The sequence below is a fragment of the Narcine bancroftii genome, chromosome 4 (assembly GCF_036971445.1).
Source record: "Narcine bancroftii isolate sNarBan1 chromosome 4, sNarBan1.hap1, whole genome shotgun sequence".
NCBI lineage: Eukaryota > Metazoa > Chordata > Chondrichthyes > Torpediniformes > Narcinidae > Narcine > Narcine bancroftii.
In genome coordinates, this window is record NC_091472.1 from 271,726,741 (window position 1) to 271,753,810 (window position 27,070).

Genomic DNA, 27,070 nt, shown 5'->3' on the forward strand with positions numbered 1-27,070 from the left:
AGATGTTCTTTTTGTTATGATCCTTCATAAAAACTGAAGACATCTGATCACTATTCAACGTTAATGGATATGAGGTGAACTGTAGATTGGTAACACTCAGTAGTAGGTATTCGCTGCTTCAAACATGCACTCATTCTTTTGAAATGAACATAATTTCTACAATATTTAGGTGGTTGGGAAGTAGAATCATAGTACCATGTGGAGGGGAAATTAAGGAGGAATCTGCCATGTTGCAGAACAATGACATGCAGTAAATTATATGTTATTTAACATGCCTTATTAATTTTTATTATGAAGGATAGAATTATATACTTTTTTTTCTAATAGTGCAACAACCATAGTATATAAGTATTGAGCTTTTTTTTTGCCTTACTTCCATTTGCCTTATTGAGTGTTTTCTGGAATTAAACAACCCAGGATAACAAGTTCACCCATTAAAAATAAGGGGATCATGGGTGACAAGAATTAAAAGCTGACAAGCTAAAAAAAAATCTATGCCCAGATCTGAAAGTACGAGATATCTGAAAAGCAGAAAATTGCAGAGACCAGAAGTTCGAAGCAAAAAAAAAATGTTGAATATTCTCACCAGGTCAGACGAAAGCTGTGGAAACTCAAACAGAATCAAGTTTTCAGAACTGGTAAAAATTGGAAACACATTCACGTAATCTCAGAAAAAATGGGGAGAAACAGAGAAAGCCACAGTAGCAGACGAATGCAGTTGGGAGAAATTCTTGCACACAGATCCAGAAACACAGGTTCAATCCTGTCATCCTGGAGCTGTCCCTGAAGTTTGCACATTCTCTCTGTGACTGCATGAGTTTTATCTGCGTGCTCTAGTTTTCTCTGACATTCCAAAAATGTGCAAGTTGGAGGTTAAATTGGCCTATGTCAATTGTCTTTAGTCTCTATGTGAGTTGTAGAATTTGGGAGTGATGGATAAATGATCAGAGTGTGGGAAGCACAGGTTACAAGGCAAATTAGTATGGGAATTGAGTAAGTTCAGACAGAAATCAAGAGAAGATGCAGGGCACACATACCTGCTGACTGAAAGAAGTCAGGGAAGGTTTGTTACTGGCTGCTAATTTGCCTGGAGGAGATGTGGCTCATGGTGGAATAGAGGCAAATTAAAACACCTGGAAAAGCTTCCAAATCTAGAACTCAGTAGGTGCCAGAAATCTCAGATAAAGGCAAATGTTGGGAAAGCAGGTCAGATCATATGAAGAAGGGACACCAACATTTCTACTTTCTTAGGAATTTGACAAGATTTGGCATATAATCAAATATAATTATTAAACTTCAACGCTGATTCATTGCCTGGTTTGGATACTCAAATGCACACGAATGGAGAAGGCAGCATAAAGTGCAGACCTAGACAAGACCATCATGGGCAACAACCTATTATCTATTCAATATGGGTCCTAACATTATGAAAGACCCCCAATCCCATGGTCATGCTCTCTTCTTGCTTCTTCCTTCCAGTAGAATGTACAGAATACTGACATCCAGTACTTCTAGATTCAAAAACATTTTTCCCCAACATATATGAAGCTCTTGAACCTCCCTGCGCCAGCTTAATAACAATGCTATTCCAAGACCTCCAAAGATTTGACCACACCATTGAAGCTGCACTTTTTTACACAACTGAAAATGTGGATATTTATCCTTTCCTGCATTATCTTTTCTTTCTCTCATGGTGCATTAAGTTGTTTATGATTATGTGCTTTATGCACCTATATAGCTGAGGCAAGCAAGAATTTCAATGCATCTATGAATTGTGCAAACCACATTTCATAGTGATCCATTTTAGTGGTTGTTTAGTTGTGTCCAATGTGCATGAATTGTGTATAGCCTCCTTGTCTGGGTGTGTGAGTGTGATCCCTGTTGCACCTTCACCTGCAGGTAAATAGAGATTCTTGTTTGTGATTAAACTGTGTTCAGACTCATTACTTATTTGACCCTCTAAACTTGTTTTCCACATCACTCATCCTCTGCATGGAGAAATACAAAAGCTGCAGATGTTAGAATCTTGAATGAATAAAGAGAAGTTGGAGAGACTCAGTGGGTCAGACAGTATTGTGTCATGGATAGAAATAGTCAGTCAAAGTTTCATATCAGAGCTCTCTATTGACTCAAAATGTTGACTGACTATTTATTTCCCTGCTTAACCTGCTGAGTCCTTCCAGCTTCTCTGTGTTCACCTTCTGCATCAATGCCACCTGACCACAAAGCCCTCAGAGCATGCTCCGTTTTTGCACTAGAGCCAACCAGTTCTGACACGAAGGAAAGTTGAGTGATCTGAAATTGCTCAATCAATATTGAACACTAAGACCTGAAGCATGGTTTGAGTGAGGATAAGATGTTTCTCCTTAAACCAATATCGACCTTTGTTAGAACTGTGTAAACAGCCAAAAGCATGGAGGTCAGAATGGAAGTAAAATGCACAAATAAAGTGACAAGCATTTGGTAGCTCAGTGTTACCATTGTAAGGTGACAGGATTTGTTTTGCAAAGCCATTATCCATTCTGTTTTAGGATGAGTATCCTTGATAAGAGCGTTATCTCATATTGCAAAGTCTTTCCACCAACACTTTCCCTTGGCCCCTTCTCCATTGCCTTGAAAATATTTCCAGTTTTCTCTCACAAAGGCCACAACCTCCTACCTCCTCCATATCTGCAGATTCTATCCCCAAGCTGCATAAAAATAAAGAATTTCCTCACATCAATCTTAATTATTTTCCTTTGATACCTGTGACCCCCCAACTGCTAGATCTCTCATTTTGTATAATTCAATCAGTTATTTTCTCAACCTTCTTCTTTCAAAGGAAATCAGTTCCAGCCTCTCTAACTATGGATTCAAATGCTGGGACTCCCTAATCAAACACTAATACTTATGAAATGCAATGGCTCAAAGTTGCTGAAGTCATCTGGGGAAAGACAATAAATGACGGTCTTGCCACTGACACCCACATCTTCAAAGATGAATAAAGATAATGTTCTGTTTATGCAATACTCAAGACGGCTTATTTCATGAAATAGATGCAAAGTTAAACTGGATCAGTGAAATGAGACATCGCAATTGTGCCTTTTATTTATTAATGCCATCACAGAAAAAAATTGAACTTTCAATGATGAAGTTGACTGAACAACCTACAGGAAAATACTATCTTGCTCATTGGATTCTCTTTGTTTATTGTTTTGCAGGTAAGTTTGAGATAAAGTATTCATTACCAGTTTGATTCCATAGAGCGTAGAGAAGAAAATGATGTATTTGTAGCGGCAGCCGAGGTGTAGGACTTCATGCTTGAATCGCCCCCATGATTCCGGCTGACCACATGTTCTGGGGTCCACACTAAGATAGCACTGGACCCCCTTTGTCTTGGAGACTAAGTCAGCAGACTGGGGAATGCATCAAGAGTGTCGAGACGTCATTTCCAGTTTCGGGACTGCCGAACTGGAAGTGACATAAAAGTTGCCTGTAAAACTGATTAAAACAGTGTTTTGCTGACCACAACTTGAGTCAGTCATTTTGCTTGTAGCTCGGCCCTTAAGGTGCTACATTGGTGACTCAAATGATTAGACGTCTTTAAACCCTTCACAATGGCAAATGAACCAGCTCTGAGTGCTGTTGCCATTAAGTTTGCAGCATTCTGGCCACTCAGACCATGCGCATGGTTCATCCAGATGGAGGCACAATTCTATCTCTGCAATATTTCCAGCGAAGCTACAAAGTTTTGGTACATTGACACGCTGCTATACAAGGAGTCGGCCACTAAATCAAACTGTTCCTGAGTGGCCCTCCAGCAGAAGGTCAGTTTGAGGCATTCAAGACTCTCCTTCTACGAATTTCTCCATGAGAGAGCTGGAAAGAGGGACGTGCCTCCTCAACCTAGACGAACTCAGGGACAGGTCCCCCTCTGAGCTAATCACTGAAATGCTAGCACTAGCTGACAGACACTCTAAGTGCCTAATGTTCAAAGCCATCTTTTTACAGTGCCTCCCCCACGATATCGTCTTGTTACTGTCCGATGCGGATTTTTCTGACCATCATGCAGTAGCAGCCAAGGCAGACAGACTAAACAGGGTTCCCAAGACCTCTGGCCCGACAGTCCAACAGGTAGCTGCAACCAACAGAGCAACTGCCTTATCTACCTCGGCAACTGCCCACAACCCCAGACAGGTGGGGGACCCAAAGGACAGCAGCGAGACAGGTGGTGTTTCTACCACAGAAGTTTGGGCTGGAGTGCCCACCATTCAGTCCCACTGTGTACCTAGTTGACTGACACTCAGGTGTACCTACTCAGCTGACAACCAGGGAAACAGAACTGCCAGCAGCCAGTAATGGCTGCATTGGTTGGCGAACACATAGGCTTCCTCTGCGCTATCGACTGGATCTCCAGATGAAGATTTTTGGTCAACACAGGAGCCGAACACATCATCCAGCCACTGAACAACTTTGAACGGGAAACACAGGACAAGCAATTCAACACAGGACAAGTAATGCTACGGCACCAGGTCAGTCCATTGTTACTGGGAGACTCAGCTTACTGGTGGGATTTCACTATCGCACCATATGCCAACTGACGTGTGTGGCTGCCAGTTAGTCCATGCTTCCACTTTCCAAACATGCTCTCTCTCACCTAGAATGTGGCCAGCCCTGCATGTACAAACCTAGCTACAAACAAATTTGTAAAAGTCCTAACTGAATTTCCTGAAATCCTCAAGCCAGATTTTCAGTTGAACACCCCGCCACTCAACATCCAACATTACTTGATGACCGAGTGACTGCTCATCCAAGCAAAGGCGAAGATACCTCCCCATGATCATCTACAACAGGCTAAAGACTAATTTAAAACCATGGAGGAGTGGGGCATTGTCGGCATTCTGACAGACCCTGGTTATCTCCCCTAAATATGGTCCCTAAAGCAAGCAGAGGTTGGCATCTATGTGGCGACTACCGGAGACTGAACAGTACAACATTACCAGATTACTACCCGAAACTGCACATTCAGGATTTCACCACAGACCTGCATGGGAAACGGCTCTTTTCCAAAGTAGACCTCATTAAAGGCTACCATCAAATCCCCGTACACCCAGATGATGTGCCAAAAACGGCCGTTGTAACTCCATTCGGACTTTTTGAATTCCTGAGGATGCTATTCCATTTGAAAAATGTGGCACAAATGTTCCAACGCCTAATGGATGCAGTTTCCAGAGACCTCCCCTTCATTTTTGTCTACATGGATGATATCCTAGTGGCCAGCACTATGGAGGAAGAGCATAGCCAGCACCTCAGACTCTTATTCAGGAAGCTCTGGGTTTTCAGTCCTACCGTCACCTCGGCCAAGTGCGAATTTAATAAGGACACTATTGACTTTCTCAGGCACAGAGTCACATCCGCTGGAGCAGCCCCATTGCCAACTAAAGTGGCAGCCATCCAAAATTTCCCAAGGCCCTCCACCATTAACAGTTTGCAAGAGTTTTTGAGCATGGTGAACTTCTACCACCATTTTGTTCCCATAGCTGCCAAGGTATTACACCCACTTTTCGACCTTTTGATGGGCAAATAAAAGCTGTAGACTCTGACACCCGAGGCAGAGACAGTGTTCCAGGAAGCTAAGGAGGCGCTAGCTAAGGCAACCATGTTAGCACATCCATGTATGGATGCCCCGTTGGCACTGACATCGGACGCCACCAACACAGCAGTAGAAGCAGTCCTAGAACAGTGAGTCAATGGCCACTGGCAGCCACTTGCCTTTTTCAGCCGCCATCTACAGCCCCCAGAACTTAAGTACAGTGCCTTCGATCAGAAACTGTTGTCGCTTTATCTGGCAGTGAAACACTTCTGCCATTACCTCGAGGGACAGCAGTTCATTGCATTTACTGACCACAAACCCTTCACTTTTTCCCCATTGAAAATCTCACACCCATGGACAGCGAGACAACAGTGACATCTGTCTTTCAGAATTCACCTCTGACATTTGACATATTTCGGGGAAAGATAATATCATTGCAGATGTCCTCTCCAAATCTGAAATCAGCTCCATCACTGGGGGCCTAGGCTTGAAAGCATTGCCCATGGCCCAGCAGGAGGATGTGGAGGTGCAAGCTTCCCAGACTGCAATTACAGGACTCTAGATGCAAGAAACTGAAATGTCCCCAGAGAGAACCACACTGCTCTATGACTTTTCCTCAGGTAAAGCCCAGGCTGTAGTACCAACAGCATGGCACAAAAAACTTTTTGACCAGGTACACAGGCTGTTGCACCCATCAATATAACAACAATCAAACTTATGGCATCCAAGTTTGTCTGGCATGGAATTTTTAAAAATCAAGTCTCCCAGTGAGCCTATCTTGTCAAATGGCCAAGGTCCACAAACACACAAAGTCCCGGTGCAAGACTTTCCCCGGCCACCCAGAGGTTCCACACATACATATTGATATAATTGAACCTCTGTCTGTATCACACGGCTACAGGTACATCCTCACCATGGTCAATCAATTCACCCCCTGGCCGGAAGGTGCATCCATAGTCCATATAACAACCGACACTTGCACCAGGATTTTCCTATCTACCTGGGTGGTACATTTTGGGGTACCAGTGCATATTACCTCTGACAGAGGTGCATAGTTTACTTTGGCACTGTGGGCCACCTTGTCAAACCTCTGCGACACCTGACTCCATTTCACCATGGCCTACCACTCGCAGTCCAGCGGTCTAATGGAGCATTTTCACAGACACCTGAAACAGGCCCTGTGTGCACAACTCACAGGACCACAATGGCTGGATACGCTACCCTGGGTGATGCTGGGGATACAGCAAGTCCGTTGATCCCAGCTGACATTCCACCATTGCCCACCAGTACAGCCTCCAGAGCTTCAGCATTTACGCCAGTGAATAGGGGCATTGGCCCCAATTCCAGCTACAAAACACAGGTCAGCACCCACCCAAGTACCGGTGGACCTCGACTCAGCGGACTTTGTGTTTGTCCGCTGCCCAACACAGGGAACACAGCTGCAGCATTCTTACATCAGTCCGTACAAAGTGCTGAAAAACAATGGATCCACCCTGCTCTTGGACATTGGGGACAAACATGAAATTTATACCAGGGACCGATTCAAAACTGCCCACATGGACACAACTGAGTCAGTGCAGTTTCCACCTCTGTATTGCCATGGTCGCCCCACCCTCCCCCCGAAACAAAACAACCCAGGACTCAGACTATGATACTGCGTGACGATTCTGGAGTAGGGAACTGTAGAGGCAGCCAAGCAGCGGGCCTTCATGGTCGAATCGCTCCTGTGATTCCAGCCAACCATGCATTCTAGGAGTCTGGACCCCCTTCGTCTTGGGGACAAAGCCAGTAGAAGTCACTTCCGGTTTCGGGACGGCTGAACTGGAAGTGACATAAAAGTTGCCTGTAAAACTGATTTAAACAGTTTTTTACTGACCACAACATGAGTCAGATGTTTTACTTGTAGCTCTGGCCTTAAGGCGCCACATATTTGTATATTAGCATTGCTATATTGACATTAACGTGGTTAAAATGTTATACATTTTTATCATAAGATTAAAGAAGCAAGATTGAAGTAAAGTCAGCAATAAAGTGATCAGACAAAGATTTTGTTATTTATATGTTATCATAATATTTTGATAATGCAAAACTACTTTTCTTCTGTATCCCTGCCTTGAGGATCTGGTGTTGGGCCTTCTCATTGGCCTGGGATGATGGAGCTCCCATAATGGTCATGAATTGGAAATGATGTAGTACTTTTAATAACAGTGGCGCAAGCTTTTCAAAGGTAATGACCTATTCTATTTTGCTTGGCGGTCATGAGTCAAGGCTAAACTATTCCTGCGCTTGCAGCCTTTAATGTATTGTACACATCAAAGGAAGAGATGCATTTGCTGACAACAAACCACTTGAGGTTGCTCCGTTGCCAAATTTAATAACTCTTAACTGAACCTAAACACCTCCAATGACTTTGTCATTTATATGTGCTAGAAATAGGCGAGTCCCAAATGATATTTTGTTTCGTGAACATAGAAAAGGATGATCGGGCAAACAAGGTTTGCATTCAAAGATGTAGGCGAGAGGTATTTGAAACATTTAAAGATGCTGGCAAAATGTGACCAATAACATTCCCAAGTGGAGATGTGTAGTAATTTGAACTGAATTGAATTGTTTATTGTAAAATGCACCAAGAAACAGGGAAATTTTTGTGTTTTCTAATCTCATTTGGTCTATATTCTTTACAATAATTACATTGGAAAAAAAGAACAGAAAGATTCCAAATGACTCACCCATCTGAGCAGACCTGCCGTGATTAACTCAATGGATCATTTGAATGACATTTAACTTTGACAATCCATGGAATTATCAATAATTACATCCTTTGCTTAACTACACTGAGCCATATTGTTTCCTGTAAGTAATTTTTATATGTACTTCCCATATAAGATTCATTTTAGAGTGTATTTAATTCATGTAATTTACAAACATGAATCAGTATATTCAGCATCATGGCATAGTTTGGAAACTTGAGTGGCCAGGAACACAGAAAGTGGCAAACCTAGCTAAGTTCATAGGCACTGATCTCCTATTCATTGGACACATCTTTGTGAGTCACTGCCTCAAGAAAGATACCAATTTTTTTTTTAAACTCATCACCTTGGTCATACTCTCTTCTGTCTGCTCTCTTCAGACAGAAGGTACAAAAGCCTGAAGTCCAGACACTATGTCATTCAAATATCTCCCTGCACCACGCTAGACCTAATCATAAACTACCTCTGGAATACCAAATAAAATCTATGCACTATTGAATCATTATGCATTTTTCTTGCATGAACTGCAATGCTGAATATTTATTTATTTGTCCTTTGATATATATTATCTTTTTTTGTGTCTTGGGTTTTGTGATAATGTAAATTGTACTATTGGAGATGGTGTATCTTATGCACCTTTTGGCTGAAGCAAATAAGAGTTTTGATATATCTGTACATTGTACTTATGTATTCAACGATGCTTTCACAATGAACATTGAGCTACATTATTCCAATTATGTGATATTGGCATGCATCAAGTTTCTTTTATGTGCATTCTTTGTATCAAGTCTTTTCTCGCAACCATTCCAATTCCCTATTAAGCAGTCAAGGTATGGTTAATTTACCAGGGCATTCCATAGCAAGCATATACAAAGTTGCACCACATTTCAGTATGTGCCTGATTACAATATTCATCCATGGAAACTTCCTTGAACTTACAGGTGTGTAAGTTTCAGGTAGAGCAGAGGAGTGAAGAAGGATGAGAGATGACTTAATAGAGAGCCACAAAATTATGCCAGGCAGAGATAAAGTAGACAGCCAGCACCTTTTTCCAAGGGTGAGAGAAGCAAATGCTAGAGGATATATGTGCAAAGTGAAGGAAAGAAGGTTTAGGGGAGTCATCAGGGATAAGTTGTTTTACACGGAGTGCCTGGAATGCATTCCAAGGGCTGATGGTGGAGAATGGAACAATAGGGACCTTTAAGTGATTTTTAGATAGGCACATGGATGAAAATAAAAAAAAAGGTAATAAGGTAGGAAGGGTTTATATTTTTTTAGATATATATAGGTCAGCACAACATCATGGGTCAAAGGGCCTGTAATGAGCTGTTATGTTCAATGCTATTTTTTCTATGTTCTATGTGCTATAATTGTCTAACAGCAGATGGAGTTTCTCTCTCTACGAACATGAGCACAGAATATTGTGTTGAGTTTTTCAGAATGACCCTCAGCATAGACCGAGAAACTGATGAATAAAGGTTTCATCCTCAGTGGTCCTGTGGTAGTTTTGCAACTCTAACAATGCAAGGATCATTTCCATCAACCAAGCAAGACCTGAAAGGTCTGATGATAAGGTGTTCTTCCTGATAACCTAAGCATTCTGTTTAGGGAACTATCCAAGGTGCTCCACATCTTCTTTTCCTCAGCAGTTTGAGGATGTTCCATGCTGATTTTCTACCTTATTGACTTATGGCCAAAAAGCATTTATTTGCTCAAACTCTTTCACACAGGACAGGCTGTTCAGCACAGCTGAAAGGAATATACTGAAATAAAATGGCCAGACCAAAACTTGGCAACGCTAGAATCCCAAAGTGCAGCAACTACTACCATTTTCATGCTCAACTCAGGGTGTTATGCATCTTGATGTTTTCATCCCTGGGATCTATGCAGCCACATGCAATGAATGTTGAACACGTTGGCTATATTTTCCCCTCTTTTAACAATTTCTAACATTAATGGCACATGCTTGAACCTTATTAAAATAACAGAAATCGTAACTCTGTGGCGGAGCAAATCTCTATGAGCGAACCGGCCCCTTTATTATTGCCGCACTGGTGGGGCAGCTGCAGAAGATGGTGCCATCAGGGTTTGCTCATTGCCTCGTGGCTTCGGCCACAGCTCACGCCCCGGGCCAGGTGATGATGTCACCGTTGTGCAGGGTGGAACTCCCATTGGCCTTAAAGGGGCACACGTGAAATTCAAATGAAGAGTTCTACTGGAAACCCCACCGAGTTCAGTGGTGTTTTCTGATTTGTAGAAGCCGCTGCAACTGAACAGATTAATCCCAACTTTTTTGACAGATCACAAATTGAAATAAAATTATTTTATTGTTTTCTCTAACACCTATTTCAGTCATTTATTTTAAATATATCGTTGCACATATTTTAAGCCATTCTATTTTTAAATAAATCACTCAGCATAAACTTGATTGAAGCATTGATCAACTTACTCCTATTGCAATGTACAGAACAATAGTTAAACAAACAGTACAAAGCTTCTATCATAAACTGAAACATCCTACGACCTTCAAATGAAGATAACTACAGGTCTCTGATCCATTTTGTATGCCAGTCCATGGAATGTTTTCTTGTTCAAATATAAAACTTGAATTTAATCTTTTCTGAACACTGATAAAAGCTGTTAAGATTAAGTGCCATCTTCTATCTCACTTCATGATTATGCAGGTCTGTACCTGTGTTGCCTGACATCCTTTTCACACCTCAGATTGAGTTTTATCAGGAAAGTAGGTTCCTGCAGTGGATAATCAGATTATGGTGTTTATGAGGACTTCTGGTGACAGACTTCTTCTGCAACATCAGACATCATTTCTTAATGCTGGTTTAGAGTTGAAATAATTTGAAAACTTCTTGGCAATGGAAATTTAGAAGGAATCAATCATGGTCAAAAATAAAAGCAAAAAAAAACCTGTTATTTGTATAAGGCTGCTCTTTCTATGTAGTAACAGATCAGTTTCATTGTAACTCTATACCCTAATTGTCCTCCAGTCCTTCTATTTTGTATGACTGTAGGAATGTTAGAGGTGACCTGATTAGACTGCTCATTGAACACTTCTCATTCTATAATGTAACAAATAAATTTGAACTTGATTTTTTTTATTCTGAGATTACAATAGTTATCTGCTTATCTGTAGATAACTATCACTTCTAAAGTAAATACAGCAGTTAATCAATTTCTATCTTCCCATTTCCCCATTCTCTTTTACTGATATATTCCTGATTAAGAACACATCTATATCAACCTTAAAAACATTTAAAGGCTTTGTGCCCACCACCCTTTGAAGAGGAGATTTCCAAAAAAAGATTCTCTCTCTTTAATAGGTAGCCCTTATTTTATTTTTAAAAGTGATCCCCAGTTCTTCATTCTCCCACATGTTATAGTTTACTGTATTTGGCTGAGATGACCACTTTTTATTTGTATGGTCTGGTCTACTAGCTATGTTTCACAGCACTGTTATTAACAAAGACAGAAAAGCTTAATGACTTAAACCTACTTCAAGTAATTTCTTTTCCATTTGTTCTATCAACCCCTCTCTCACTTCCTCTGCTATTGTAAACTAACTTTGTTTTCTCTATTTTCAGTTCTGACAAAGTGTCTCAGATTTGAAATTCTCTTTTGATAGGTACTGCTTGACCTACTGTGCGTTTCCTGAATTTTATTTTATTTTGTACAATGATTTTCCAATTATTTGTTTACTTTTCAAGAATTTTCCAATGGAACACCCAGATCCCTCTGTATGTCAGAGCTCAGGAATCTTTCTCCTTTTAAAACGTATGTTTTTTTCTGCTTCTTCCCCATTGAAATGAACAATTTCACATTTTACACTGCTATCTGAACAATGTGCACCAGTAAAATACCTTTATTACCTCATTATGTTTGTAACACAACATACTGTATATTGCAACTGATCTTTATGATTTGCACTATGAGTTTACCTCCCTCATAAACTTTTCAATCATCTATTGGCTTTTAAAAAATATATTTACCTTTGTCTTAAAATGGATCAGCTTACCAATAGCTATGCCTTGCCAATCAAAAGCTGGCATATTCAATATTGTATCATACTTCATTTGTCTGCAATCTTCAATGTATTTGTTGTTCAATGTAAAGAACTGTGAAACTAAATGGCACATCTCAAGATTCAGGATATACTCTAGTGGCTGGAAGTGCTCTCCAGCAGAAGTTTGCAATTTAATGCACTTCCACTATTACACACTATGTGGTCGGAATATGTGAAAAAAAAATCCCTCCAACTGTTTGTGGTGGAATATACATGAAGGAAATTGCAGATGGTATGTTGGTGTAAAGTTATTATTGAAAGCAAGTGCAATGAGACACACTAAGGTGTGATGCACTGTGTGGAATGAATATAATCTATCTTGCACTGAACTATGCATTGAAAAAAAATTAATAAAGGACATGTTCAGAATAAAATAATTGATCTGCTTGGAATCTCAACAACTTCAAAAGCTACTGAAATCAGATAAGTTCACTTATTAAGGCTCACAATAAATCTATGCATCATCACCAATTATCTTATGGAGATAGATCACAAAATCTGTCAGTTTAACTTTTTGGCCTTTTTATCTTCTTGAAGCCTTCTGATTCCTCCGTTATGATATTTAAGACAAGTGATTTATGGTGGTAGATGATTTATAATCACTCAGATATGCTCTTAGATTTCTACTTTGCTATGACATGGACCTTTTATAAAATATTGCAGCAAAGTGCATTACTTGCAATAAGTCTGGAAACTTGCTTGATTTGGAACAGGATTCCTGCAGTGTTGAATCATTTGTTATAATGATATGCAGCCTAAGTTACTTTGTTATTGTGTCAATGTCTATTTCTGTGCATTTATTTCTTTTCTCACACATTCCCTTCCTCAATCTGGAGTGTCTTTTTATCCTCTTCATTCTCCCTCGCCCCTTTCCTCTGTTCTTCATATTTAAATACAATACTCTTACTTCAAGTAGGACAGTGGAAAATCGCCCAGGAACATAGAAACATAATGCTTTTTCCTTCATTCATTTGATCCTTTTGAAAACACAGTTTGCTGCTTTTCTCACAGTGTGGCAATTTGAGTATTGCTATTCTTGACAAAAATGTGATACTTGCCCCACAATGGGTTCTCACTGCTATCCAAGATTTTGCAGCATAACATTGGATTTTGCTCATTCATTTTGTTTTGCCAACTAAGTTCTTTGCAGAAATTGCTAAGTCACAATTTTGCTAAAAATGGAGGTGTGGCACAAATGATGGTTCAGGTCATTGCTAATCCCAACACTGAGAAGGACAAAAGATGTAAACCGAGTTTCTTTAAGAAAGCTAACAATGAGTAAATCATCAATTTAGACTCATCATTTCCACAAACATAAAGAAATGTTCTGCTCACATGATAACAGGTTATAATAAACTCCAGCATTATATTTTTCACATACTCTGCATTATCTTGAACACATTGTAATACACTCAAATGCTCTTTCTCTTTTCCTCTCTGACACAATCTTGTTCCTGACAGAAGCTACAGAATAACATTCAATTTTTTTTTAACTCCGTTCTGCAATAAAATAAGTGACTCATAGGTGGATTCAATCTTCATCCTTCCAATCTACCAGATAGAGCCAACATTACAGTTCAAAATCCATTGGGGTTGTCATATGGAAGTTCCTAAATTATGTAGATTCAGAAGTCACTGGATGTACTGGCAAATACAATTAAGTAGAAGGAATTGAAAATGTTTGACAACTGTAACTCTTCAGCCGAAAGACAAAAACCACATTTCCTTTGTTTTCTGCAGGAAGGATGGATCTCTCTTACTTGATGTCTAACCCTAACCCTAAACTGGCTCCCTTGGGAATGGAGCAAAGTAAATGTGGGCACTGGAAATCCAAGTCATAGAATGTCTCCTTCGTTCAGTAGATCAGGAGCATGCATGGAGAGTTTGTTGAGTCTTTCTGGTATTTCTGTTTTTGACTTGAGAACAAGTTTGTCATCTGATTGTCAACTTGCAGATGAGGCTTCTTTCACTTGTTCTGGTCTGGGAAGAATCAATGACACTTAGGTTGACAATAACCACAGACATATTTGTTTGTGGTATTTCCTGGTATTGGTTTGGTACCAACTGGATTCATGTGTGCATTTCCCTAGACCATACTTTAAGAAAAATGTGAAGGACATAGAAAGTGCCAGAAAAGATTAATTAGAATGGCCATAATGATGAAGGGAGATGGCTAGATGGTGGATTGTCCTCCTCTGAGCAGGAAAGATGAAAGTAGCTTTACTGGAAGCATTTGTAATCAAGAATATAAAGAGTAAAAGAGAATTGAGATTAGAAAGAGGACCATTAGAAAATGATGCTAGATAAATAATAATGGGAGAAAAGGGGATGACAGAGGAACTAAATAAGTATTTTGCATCAGTCTTCCCTGTGGAAGATATTAGCAGGGAGACAGAATTTGAAGGGTATCAGTGAAGGGAAGTGGGTGCAGATATCATTTCAAGGGAGAAGATGCTCAGAAAGCTAAATGATCTAAGGGTGAACAGGTCTCCTCGACCAGATTGATTGCACCTTCAGGTTCTGAAAGAAGTAGCAGTAGATTGTGGAGGCATTGGTAATGATCTTTTAGGAATCACTAGATTCTGGTATACTCTTGGAGGACTGGAAAATCACAAATGTCACCCCACTATTCAAGAAGCAGTTGAAAGGAAATTATAGATCAGTTAGCCTGACATCAGTGGTTGGGACTATGTTGGAGTCGATTGTCAAAGATGAGCTGATGGAGACACAAAACAAGATCGGCCAAAGCCAGCATGGTTTCCTCAAAGGAAAATCTTGCTTGACAAACCTGTTGGTAATCTTTGAAGAGTAACAAACAGGCTTGGTAAAGGAAATGCAATGGATGTTGTGTATTTGGATTTTCAGAAGGCCTTTGACAACATACCACATATGAAGCTACTTACAAGAGCTCTTGGTATAACACGAAATATACTAGCGTGGGAAGAGCATTGGTTGATTGGTATGAAGCAGAGAGTCAGAAAATAGGGATAATATTCTGGTTGGCTGCCAGCTGCTGTTGGTGTTTCACAGGGGTTGGTATTGTGGCCAAATCTTTTTATGTTGTATATTAATGATTTGGATTATGGAATGAATGGCTTTGTGGCCAAATTTGCAGATGATACAAAGATATGGTGGGTGAAGAAGCAGATAGTGTTGAAGGAAACAGGAAGGCTGCAGAAGGACTGAGATGAGGAGAATGAGCAGAGAAGTGGCAAATAAAATACAATGTCAGAAAGTACATGTATGTACTTTGGTAGAAAAAAATAAACAGGTATACGTTTTTAAATGAGGAGAAAACTAAAAATACTCAGATGGAAAGGCACTTGGGAGTCTTCGTGCAGGATAGCCTGCATGAACTTGCATTTTGAATTGATGTTGAAGAAGGGAAATGCATGTTAAGCCTTTAAAAGGCACTAGTGAGACCTCACTTGGAGTATTGTGAGCAGTTTTGGGGTCTTGGCCTTTACTCATAGGAATTTAGGAGTGTGGCAGAGTGGGAAAATAGATCAGCTCATGATTAAATGGCAAGGAAGATGCACTATGCAGAGTAACCTATTTCTGCTCCTCTGTTTAATGGTCTTATGATCTTAAAATCTGGAATTCACCATGCAGTTTACTTTTCAAGAAGGACCTGGGATAAATAACAACATTCAAGCTGAAAGGATCAGAAAGACTTTTAGCTGTCATGTGACATTGGCATTAATAATCTCTTTTGTGATATACAAATTCAATGGTTCCTGTATTTGACTCCAATTCCACTTGGTGAATTGAGTTGATATCATATAGGTGAAACAAAGCGACTCTTCCCAAATTATTTTGTTCAGTGGGGTATAGTGTCCTGTTGTAGCCTCCATACCTTTCACAATCCCCATCCCCACAACCACAATCCCCACCCCCAAACCACAGTGCAAATGTCTCTATGCCCTTTCTTTCTTGTTTAGTTCCAGAATTTCCATGCTTGCTGCAGCTGTTTTTCTTCTGTCCAATGATTTGATTTCAACAACAATCTTCATTAATGCTGTTTCCCTGCATTTTCACATCAAATAAAGTAGCAAGAGTCCAACAACAGTTAGAAATTAGTGCATTAGTGTGAATAGCTTTTCAACTTTGGTCAAGGAAGTCTGAAACAACTGTCAAATGGGTTATCCTTTAAATACCATCATGTTAGCATGTGTTGTGGCTATTTGTTTATTGGACACTGATTTCCCTGATGCTATCATTTCAATTGGTCAACCTCTATGCACATATTGAAATAAATATAACTTCCACATCAGGAACAGAATGCTTTATTCAATATGATGGCTGTCTTTCAGTTCGACTTGGGTATTAGGTGTTCCTGTGAAATGCCAATTTCTGATTTCTAATAAAAAATTCAATTATATTTTGCTGATTTATGTCAGAAATGCTGATTTTGAACATAGAGTCCCACACAGAACAGAGAAGGTCCTTTGGTTCAGCATGACTATGCAGATCATTCATTAACTGACTGCACTAAAACAGTGTACTAGCTCTTGCTGTGTAGCTTTCTATTTATTGGCATTTCAAGTGCTCTTTGAGAGGCTGCTTAAATGTTGTAAGAGTACCTACCTCGACTATACACTCAGGAAATCTGCTCCAGATTCAAACTGCCATCTGGGTGAAAAACGCCTTTGCTCACATTCCCTTTAAACCTCTCACCTCTTACTCCAAACCTATGCCTTCCTCTTTGTGTACATACTATCATTTATTTTTATTGGGTGTGTAGAAGCTGTTATTCCAGGAGTTAAAGATAATTAATAGTTGTTTACTATTTGACATATGTATCAGAAAAAAAAATGTTCACTTACAGTTTTGCAGAGAGAGGAAGGGGAAAGAGATGGGAAGTATATGATGGACTGTGACTTTTTTGTTCTAATTGGATAAGCCAATTTCACCTGAAGGTGTTTTGAAATAAGCAAACTTCAAACATTTGTAACCTAACCAGCAGCAAAGTCTTCTGGTATTGAGGTTGATTTGGCTTTAGTTGGGATAAAACTTAACCCAAGGACAGGAAAAACTGTAAAACCATGAAACTGCTGTTGGGAATTTTATGGATAAACTTGCAAAACTTTTGTTATTTTTTTCCAGAAGCATTAATCTTTAAAAAAAAACAGAAGAAGATCATGTGAACTATTGAAATATTTGTGCACAATTTTTTGTCGATGGATCCAAATGTACAGATTATTTTCTCTGTTGGACAGATGGTAAAGATATAGGAGATAATGTACAGATTTTCCTGTAATTTTCAAAAATCTGTTTGGCAATTCATGATGAAATGAAATAATGTAATTATTTCATCACAATAGTGTTATGGGGGATGTTAGTTTAGCCACAACTATTCTATGTATTTAAAAGAGATAGATTGTGGGGTTTTAGTGTAGGTTATGCCTCACAAACAGAGAAACACTTCACAAAAGACATTTCATTTAAAATGCAAGAGCTTTGCTGAAACTAGACACTGAGGCTCCAGTTAACTTTGCAGAAGCAATGAAGAATTCTGATCTATTGTGTATGGACAATAAATTCCAGGCTCAGAGAGGTTAATAAGATCTTTCAAAGATTGGGTTTGGAGTCCTGTAAGAAGTCATATGGTTTTTAGAAGCAGAGAGGAAAATAAACAGTCAAGTGATTATTCTCTTTTGGGGAGAGAGAGAGAGAGAGAGAGAGAGAAAGAGAGAGAGAGAGAGAGAATTCAGTTCTACAGTAGCAGTTGAGGGTGCAAAATGGCAAGCTGGAAGCTGGTTGAAAACTCCATTTTGAAGAGTGGTTGTGAGTTCAGAGTTCAGCCTGTTGAAAAACCCTTGTAGTCCTTACAAGAGGACATGGCTAGCTAGAGTGTTTCTCCTGAAATAAGAGAAACAAGAACTCTCTGGTGACCTGGAAAAAGATAATTAACATTTGGGAAACCCATGATGGGCCAAGTTTCTTCGGCAAGACACTGAAGAGACTGATCAGAGGGAATCAGTTTGTGTGTGTTCAACGAGCAACAAATCTCTCTCTGAAACCAACTAGAACCTTCCTGAGCAGTAACCATTTAAGCACCAGGGCCTGGTGAAGATTCATAAATGTTAAATTCTATGCACAGTATAAGAATTGCCCGATACCGGTGAACTTGTAGAAGTGAAAAGGGAATGATTGGACTGTGAAACAAAGAACTTTCCTGAACATATACACATTACATACACGTGTGGTTGGAATTAGAAGGGAGTTAAGTTAGGTTAAGTTAATAGTAATAAGTTAAAGATTGATCCTGTTGTTATGTTTAAAGAAAATTAAAAACAACTTTTGATTAAGTAACCATTGTCTTGGTGAATTTCTATTGCTGCTGGGTTTTGGAGTCTTCTGGGCTTGTAACAGTAGTAACAAATAACACTTTTTTTTCAATACCGATAGCAAAGATATGGTGAATCCTCACATCCATTTTGAAATCATTAACACTGATACTCGAGAGGTCTGAGAACAGAAAACTTTGCTATTGTGTAATACAGAGGAACCGCTGGATTGCCAAAAAATGTAGGCTTTTAAATCAGAATCAGAATTTATTGATCTGAGCATGTCACAAAATTTGTTGATTTGCGGCAGCATCACAGTGAAAAAAATTATATAAACCACCATGTAAAATAAACAAAAATAGGGCAAGATAAAGAAAAAGAGTCAAAGTAAAACAACATCTGTTGTTCATTGTTCGTTAGGAATTTGAATTTGATTAATTTGAGGGGAAGAAGCTGTCCTTGTGCCACTGAGTGCTCATCTTTAGGCTCCAGTACCTTGTTCCTGATAATAGAAGATTGAAGAGGACATGGCCTAGGTGGTGGGGATCTTTAACGACAGAGGCTATGTTCTTAAGACCCTGCCTCTTGTAAATGCCCTCGACTGAGTGAAGACTGGCGCCCATGATATCACAGTCTGAGGCTTTCTCTTGTCTTGAATGTTGGCACTTCCCTACCAGTGACCTACCATATCTCTACTGGTGAGCATTTTTCATGATTGCATCAACAAGGAGGCTCCAGATCAGATACTTGGAGATATTGAAACCCAGAAATTTGATGTTTTTGACCCTCTCCATTGCTGACCCCTCAATGAGGACTAGTTCATATTCTCCTAATTTATTCCTGAAGTCCCAATCATCTCCTTGGTTTTGCTAGCATTGAGTGCAAGATTGCTGTTGTGTCCCCACTCAACTAACTAATCCATCTTCCTCCTGAACACTTCCTCATTGCCATATGTGATTCTGCTGAAAACTGAAATGTCATTGGAAAATTTGTAAGTAGCATTTGAATTGTGCCTGGCCACACAGGCATGGGAGTAGAACCGTGGGCTTATGCACATCTTTGAGGTGTGCCTGTATTGATGGTCAATGAGGAGGAGATGCTTCTTCTGATTCCCTACTGACTCTGGTATTCTGATGATAGGGTTCTTTTAACCAAAACACAGAATGTTTCTTTTAAATTAAAAAGAAACTGGAAGCACTTAGTCAGGCAATAGCTAATCCACAAGAAACAGTTAATATTTCTGTTCAAAAACCATAAAACAGAACAGGAAAAGTTGCTTTCTTTGGTAGACATCAAATATCATACTCATAATTTCAGGGATGAACAAAGGAGTACTCACTGACATCCAAGCCAATATTTCTGCCTGAAATGGCATTTAAATAAATTCATTAATTGACCTTTGCTGTTTGTGGAACCTTGCTGGGAGCAAATTGGTCACTTTGTTTTCTACATTAATGCAGCTGAAAACTGTATTGCATTGTCTGCAGTTTTGCAAACAATATACAAGCAAGCCCTAGTTGTCTTTTCTTCATCGACTTGATTGCTTGTGTTGTTGAAGCCTAGATATCAATCCATAGCTGTGTAAATAAGCGCAATTATCAATTGAACATTGAATAGTTAATATTTTAAAGGAGATTTTTTTTCTTGTACAACTTAAAAATGTTTTGCAACTTATTTCTGGCAATAATAGAAAAAGGAATTTTTTTTTCAGGGAGAGAATTAAAAGATTACAGCTAAGACAATACTCTTATTTTATGAATATAAACTCTAGGCTGTAACAAAGAAAGCTTTATGATCTGTGATAAATTAATTAAATAGGGGAAAGATGATAGATTGTAAAAGCAGATATCACATGTAAACTCATTAGTGGCAAAATATGGCCATCTGCCATTTTACTGTGACTTTTGTCTATATCAAGTCTTTTGAGGATTGGAATAGCTCTGCTGCCCCATTACAAAAGGCAAAAGCCTCCACTTAGTCCAAGAATAGCATAAATTAAGGAATGCTACTTGAGCTGCCTGAGTGTTTGAATTTCCTGCATTAGCGCTGTACAGATGGTCTAATCCTTCTTTCGACCCACCTGTACCCTTATCACAACACCATGTTAGTCACATAAATAAAATTGCACCTTTTTTTTGGCACAAGATAAGTAACAATGAAAGCTGTAGGCATTTCCAAAGCCATTTTAAAATATGAACTAGGATTCTCCCTAGTTTTTTATTTGAAGGTATGTGTATATTTCAGGACTCCATAGCTAGGTGTGCCCTCTGTATGTAAAGCTCTCCATTAGCCTGCCAGTACAAAGTGACCTGCAGAACACCTTCATCTGGACAGATGGTGACAAAAATAAAATCAACAGCATCCCCTGAAATCTGCCAAAGCAATCTGTTGTTAGCAGGTGTCATCTAACAGTCTGAAAGCAATAAGTACACCAGCAATACCTGACTGGAAACTCGATCCTTGTTAAAGACCTTTCAGGAGTAGCAGACGAAACCTCTTCCCAATTATAAGGTCTCACTAAAGCAGCTTAAATTAGGTTAGAATGGATGGCTTTCCCTCACTGTTCCCTCCCTAGCCTCCCTACTACCCAATAACTAGCTTGGCTAAACATAGTATCAGTGTGTTTTGTTCCGGACACTGCAGGGAAACCATAGGAGTCCTGCTTTTTCTTCTCCTCTCGCCTGTATTTCTATTAAATATGAGTAGATTCCTGAAGATAGCCCATTAGTCAAAAGTATCACCTACTGTTTTTTTCCTCTCTCGTGCCAGCTGGAACATGATCTGCCTCCACATGCACAGGTCATACCTTTGAATGTATTGTTTCTAAGCCAGCGATACTGAAATACAAAAAGTCAAACTGAATTCCAAGCAAGCAGGTAAAATCATTCTTTATAATCACTTCCTTAAGCACTAAAATTTTCATGTCCTGTCCGTCTTTATGAGCCTAAATTGACTTCTTTAATATCAGGGTAATTAAATACACTGAGAATGGAGTGTGTGCCCAACTATCAAGCTTGAATTCATATGCTGCAAGAAGATTGATTTTCAGGAGATTTTTTTGCCATTGATTGGCTTGAATTTTGATAACAAATATAAAACGTGCATATCATTCTGTTTTACTGTTTCAGCTTCAGAATAATAGTTTAAATTATTTTAAGCAAATATATTCAAAAAATATGACTGGCATAATTCTCAACCAGCTGTATTTAAGGCCCTATAAAAAATAAAATTACAATTTTAAAATAATAGTTTTAAAGAAATGATACTCTTGAAATCAAAAGATGTAAAATATCATCTATCTATAGCATGGACAGAAATTATGTAATTAAAAAAAAAATACATGCTCATGGATTAATTCACAACTGAGATTTTGTGTGGTCCATTTAGGTTCTACATATTAACTGAACGCTTTACCTGCCTTTACAATATGCAAGTGGTGATTAAAGCATAGCTGGCACATTCATGTTGTTATCCCAGCTGGTAACTCTGTCAGAAATATGTATGCTGCCCAAACAAGAAAAAAAAAGTTTACTCAAGCTGACAGTGGAATTATGGCAGAGTAAGAAAAATGGGATTGTGTAATAGGAGAGGACATGGTAAACAGAACATGGAATGATACAACTGTTGCAGAAGAGAGGAGATTCCTTTCAAAATTACTGCCAGATTATACTGGCAAGAGTCTGAATCAGACCAGACTAGAGACCATCTTTCAAAATAGCCCTGGCTCTGAATACATAACTCAACTTGAAAAGAATGAACTTTGAGGGTTGATTTAAACCAGTGTGTAATCTCATTGGTACACAGTATAATGGAGCATAAATATAGTGGTCAGCAGAGACCACCATTGTCTTTACATTTAATCATTATAGACTTTTGAGCATATTGAAAAGAATCATAAAAATGCAAAAGGATTGCATCATTAAAAAAAAAGGCCCATTGAGCTTATCAACTATGCTATTTGGATGCGAGAGCAATCCAACCTTGTTCCAGTATCTTCTAGAATTGGCGATGAGAATACACTAGAAGTTTGATTAATAATATATTTCAAGTTCTGCAGATAGCTTCCAATTCTTGTATCATAGCATCATATTACACATTTCTTCTTGCAATTTAGCACATGTTAGTGCATCACTTGAGTCAGTCAGTAAAGCATCAGGAGAATTGTTGTTAGAATATATTAATTTTATGTATATATATAAATATATATAAAAATTGATATATTCTAACAACAATATACATATATATATATATATATACTATATGTATAAATTCAATATTCATTAATTGTCATATACTATTACAAAATTGGCACAGAATATGCATTCATAAGTGACAAAATTATATTAATTTTTTAATGAATATCCATGTTTTTTTCTTCTAGAAACAGTTAGACAACTTATTAGGTCTGGTCCAAAAATCAAAGCTCTAACTTCTAAATCAATGCAGCATAATATAGACAGTGGAATAACTCTCCAAATGGGCATTGGCAACTTCAACTCATTGTACTACTACTGCCACATAGAATCATTTTGTAACATTTAAAAAAGCATTTAAGAAATTGACATTCCAGTCATTGGCAAGCTGAAAGGTGTTGACCTATCCAGATTTGATGAGCATTTAATAGATTACCATTTGCAATAATGGTAATGAGGGTCATTAAACTGCTGCTTAAGTGTTTGTACAGAATGCAGAATCACCCCATAGGAGTTTGAGAAAATGAACAGGAGATACTCATTGGTTTGTTGATTCAAAAAACATATTTGGTCCAGTTGTTTATACAGACCCAGATTTTCTTAATGTGTTCTTAATGCATTTAAACTAGAGGTAAATGACATGTTAGACTTTAAAGTAATATGTTGTAATGTTTAAATACAGAACAAACACTCAAAGTTCCTGAATATTGATTCAGAGATGTGAATATGAATCACATGATGGGAAATGAGGAACTTGAATTCAAGCAATGACATTAATGTGGAATTGAAATGCTAATGTCTGTAATTATTAATATAAGTCTATTGGAGTTCTTAAAACCCATCAGTTTACCGACTCCTTTGAGGAAGAAAATTGACTTCCTTTTCCAATTTTGCACATGTCAATCCAGATCCACTGATGTGGTAGTTTCATGGTTAGGGGCAATTAGAGATGTTCGTAATGTCCACCTTAGTGCCATGCATTCTTTGAACTTTGATTATGTAAATTAGGTGAGCTGCTTTTGGTTACATTTTGCTGCTAAATATTATTTTTTTCAAATACATTTTTTTCTTTGAATGCATATGTGTGTTGTGACTTAAGTTAAATTAAAATCCGATTGGTCTAACACGCAAACCTTTGAATTTTTGTGCTTACAGTATCCCAAGCAAAGTTTCGTGAAACAAGTTCAATCTATATATTGCATGTCTTCTCCATTCAATAGCTCTGCAAGAGTTATTGACTATCAAACTTAAGTACACTCCAAGAAGCAAGCCACTCATTAGCCACAGAATTGATGGCCAGATTAAAGTTTGTCAAGAAGTATTTAAAAGAGCCTGCAGAATTCTGGAGAAAGGTCTTGTAGGCAGACGAGACCAAGATTAACCTGTATCAGAGTGATGGCAAGAGCAAGGTGTGGAGGCACAAAGGAAATGCTAAGATCCATAACATATCACCCTTCCCATGGTTTATGCCTTGCAGTGCAGCCTCTATATTTCTCTTTATGAAGTCTTCAGCGGACAGTAGTCATTGACACGTTCACCACTGCCACGTGAAGAATGTTTCAAATCTGTCGGACAGGCATTTGAATATATTTCTTCATTATGATGAGAATTCTTCTGTCATCAGCAATGGAGGTCTTCCTTAGAATACCAACCCCTTTATGATCACTGAGCTCACCATTACATTCTTGCTTCTTAATAACATTCCAACTGTTGATTTTGGTTATCCTAAGGTTTGGGCAATCTCTTACTGTTTTATTCTTGTTTTTCAGCCACTAATAGATTCCTTGACTTTTATTGGTGCAACTCTGGTCGTCATGTTGAAAAATGGCAACTACGGACTCCAAACGTGACCAAAAGCTTAGAAGCAAGCCTAGTTATGTTTGTACCAATTAAGCAATTAAACATACCTGAGTACTCACAAACACCTATGAAGCCAAATGTCCCAAACCTTATGGTGAAGCGAGGGGACTATATATAAAAAGTTCTGTAATTTCTACATGGCCAAACCAAAATGCATACAAATAACCTTGAATAAAATATGGAATAAACATTTTAATTACACATGAATTGTTTGTAACAAATTTAAAACTGTGGTGGCAGGCAATGAAGCTAAACACAATCTTAGCAGGTCAAGTAATAGCAGAGGGAGAAAAAGAATGGTCGATGTTTCAAGCTGAAGACCTCTATCCAGCATCTGCAGTGTCTTGTGTGTCTGACAGAACATGGAATTAGCTAGAGCCAAAACAAACAGATATTCCACCTTCTGGTTTTCAAGTAACCTGATTTGGGTCTATTCATGGCTTTGCAGTTGCCAAATTCCATCTTCTAGTACAATCAAACATGTGTGGTATATGTTGTTCTATGCACCCCATGTGACCATTTTCGATAAGAAAAGGGTGGAAAGAATTGTTTGTTCCTGTAATTCTTCCAAACTTGCCCAAACAATCCAGTGTTAGTCCCACTGAATGGTAGAATCATAGAATTACTGAATCTTCAAAGGTTCAAGATTCAAGATTCAATTTATTGTCATTGTAATAACAGTGTTATATTACATGAAATTGCTTTTGCCTGGTGTAAGGCAGACAAATTTTCCATCAGCAGAAATTGCCTGAAGTGCCTCTTACTGTCAGAGAAAGAGAACCAAAAGAAAGTTCCCCCCAGAGTCACAGAGTGTCCGTAGATTCACCTCCAGTGCTTCCACAACCTCCACAGCCTCTGCAGCCTCACAGAATCCAGTTCAAACCATTGGCAATCTGAGCTTCAGATCTGAACCTCCAACATGGTTAGGAAGCCTTCAGCACCTTCGGCCGGAGAGCCCCCTCATTGGTCCGCTGCTGTGGTCACTATCCCATCGGTCATCTCTTCTGCTTCTACTTTTGAGACAGGGGATGGTCTCCCCATTTTCTGATGCCCTGCGCCAGTCTTCTACTCCCCTGGAGTCTACAACCCCTAGTAGCTTCTGCCGATCATAGGTGCCGCCATCTTGGGTGCAGACCCTGTAGTTGCTGGATTTTAAATAAAGCTACCATCGGCTCCTTTAATGGGCTGTTTGAATCTGTGAGGAGCTGACAGTGGTTGACAGGGTGGTTGGACCCCACAGATGCGCTGTATCTTCAGCTTCTTGCTTCCCACACGCCCACACCAGCGGCAGCGCTACCGTTACAGTGGCTCTTTTAGGCTGCCATTTTCCTCCTCAGAAATAGTACCATCAAACATTTTATTTTTGCCATGATTCCACCACTAAATTACACACCAGTAGTAATTTTCAGTGCTAATGAACCTACCAACTCATATACTCAGATTTCAGATTATAGATTTATTTTCAGGGCACATACATGACATCACAAACAATGCTGGGATTACCACTGATAGGTAGTGCAACAAAAAAAGCTCTACTGAATATACACATGTAAACAAATAAAGAAATATAAACAAACTGACTCCGCAATACAGAGAGAAGAAAAATCAATAATGTGCAAAAATAAGAATCCTTAAATGAATCCCTTAAATGAGTTTGGTGTTGAGGAGTCTGACGGTGGAGGGGTAGCAGTTGTTCCTAAACTTGGTGGTGTGAGTCTTGTGGAACCTATACCTCTTTCCTAATTGTAGCAGTGAGAAAAGACTGTGTGTTAGGTGATGTGAATCCTTGATGATTGGTGCTGCTCTCAAAGGGCATTGGTCCCTGTAGATGCTCTCAATGGTGGGTAAGATTTTGCCTGTGATGTCCTGGACTGTGTCAACTACATTTTGCAGGGATTTACACTCAGGTATATTAGTGTCCTCGTACCAGACCTCTGCCCAGCACACTTTCCATCACACATCTGTAGAAATTTGCCAGGGTTTCAGATGTGATACCAAACCTCCACAAACTCCTAAGGAAGTAGAGGTGCGGATGAACTTTCTTCATGATGGCATTAGTGTGTTGGGTCCAGGAATGATTCATGGGAGAAAGTGACCCCCAAGAATTTAAATTTGCTCATCTTCTCCACCTCTGATCCCCCAATAATCAGAATAGTAGACCTCTGGTTTCCCTTTCCTGAAATCAACAATCAACTCCTTGGTTTTGGTGACATTGAGTGTGAGGTTGTTGTTTGTGCACCATTCAGCCAAGCTTTCACTTTCCCTCCTGCATGCTGACTCATCACACCTTTTTAAGCATGTCTCTGTAATGTGGGAGGGTACTTAGA

General features: G+C 39.0%; 2 long non-coding RNA genes across 2 annotated transcripts in view; one reads left to right on the plus strand and one right to left on the minus strand.

The window, feature by feature from the left end:
• LOC138761968 (uncharacterized) overlaps positions 1 to 24,913 on the plus strand; it is a 59,175-nt gene extending 34,262 nt beyond the window's left edge. The window contains exons 2-3 of the long non-coding RNA XR_011356664.1: positions 21,460 to 21,566; positions 24,653 to 24,913. This is a non-coding gene — a long non-coding RNA (uncharacterized lncRNA). The remainder of the gene's footprint in view (positions 1 to 21,459; positions 21,567 to 24,652) is intronic.
• LOC138761967 (uncharacterized) overlaps positions 7,215 to 27,070 on the minus strand; it is an 88,627-nt gene continuing 68,771 nt past the window's right edge. Inside the window, exons 3-4 of the long non-coding RNA XR_011356663.1 lie at positions 21,436 to 21,527; positions 7,215 to 7,393 (exon numbers count right to left, since the gene is read on the minus strand). This is a non-coding gene — a long non-coding RNA (uncharacterized lncRNA). The remainder of the gene's footprint in view (positions 7,394 to 21,435; positions 21,528 to 27,070) is intronic.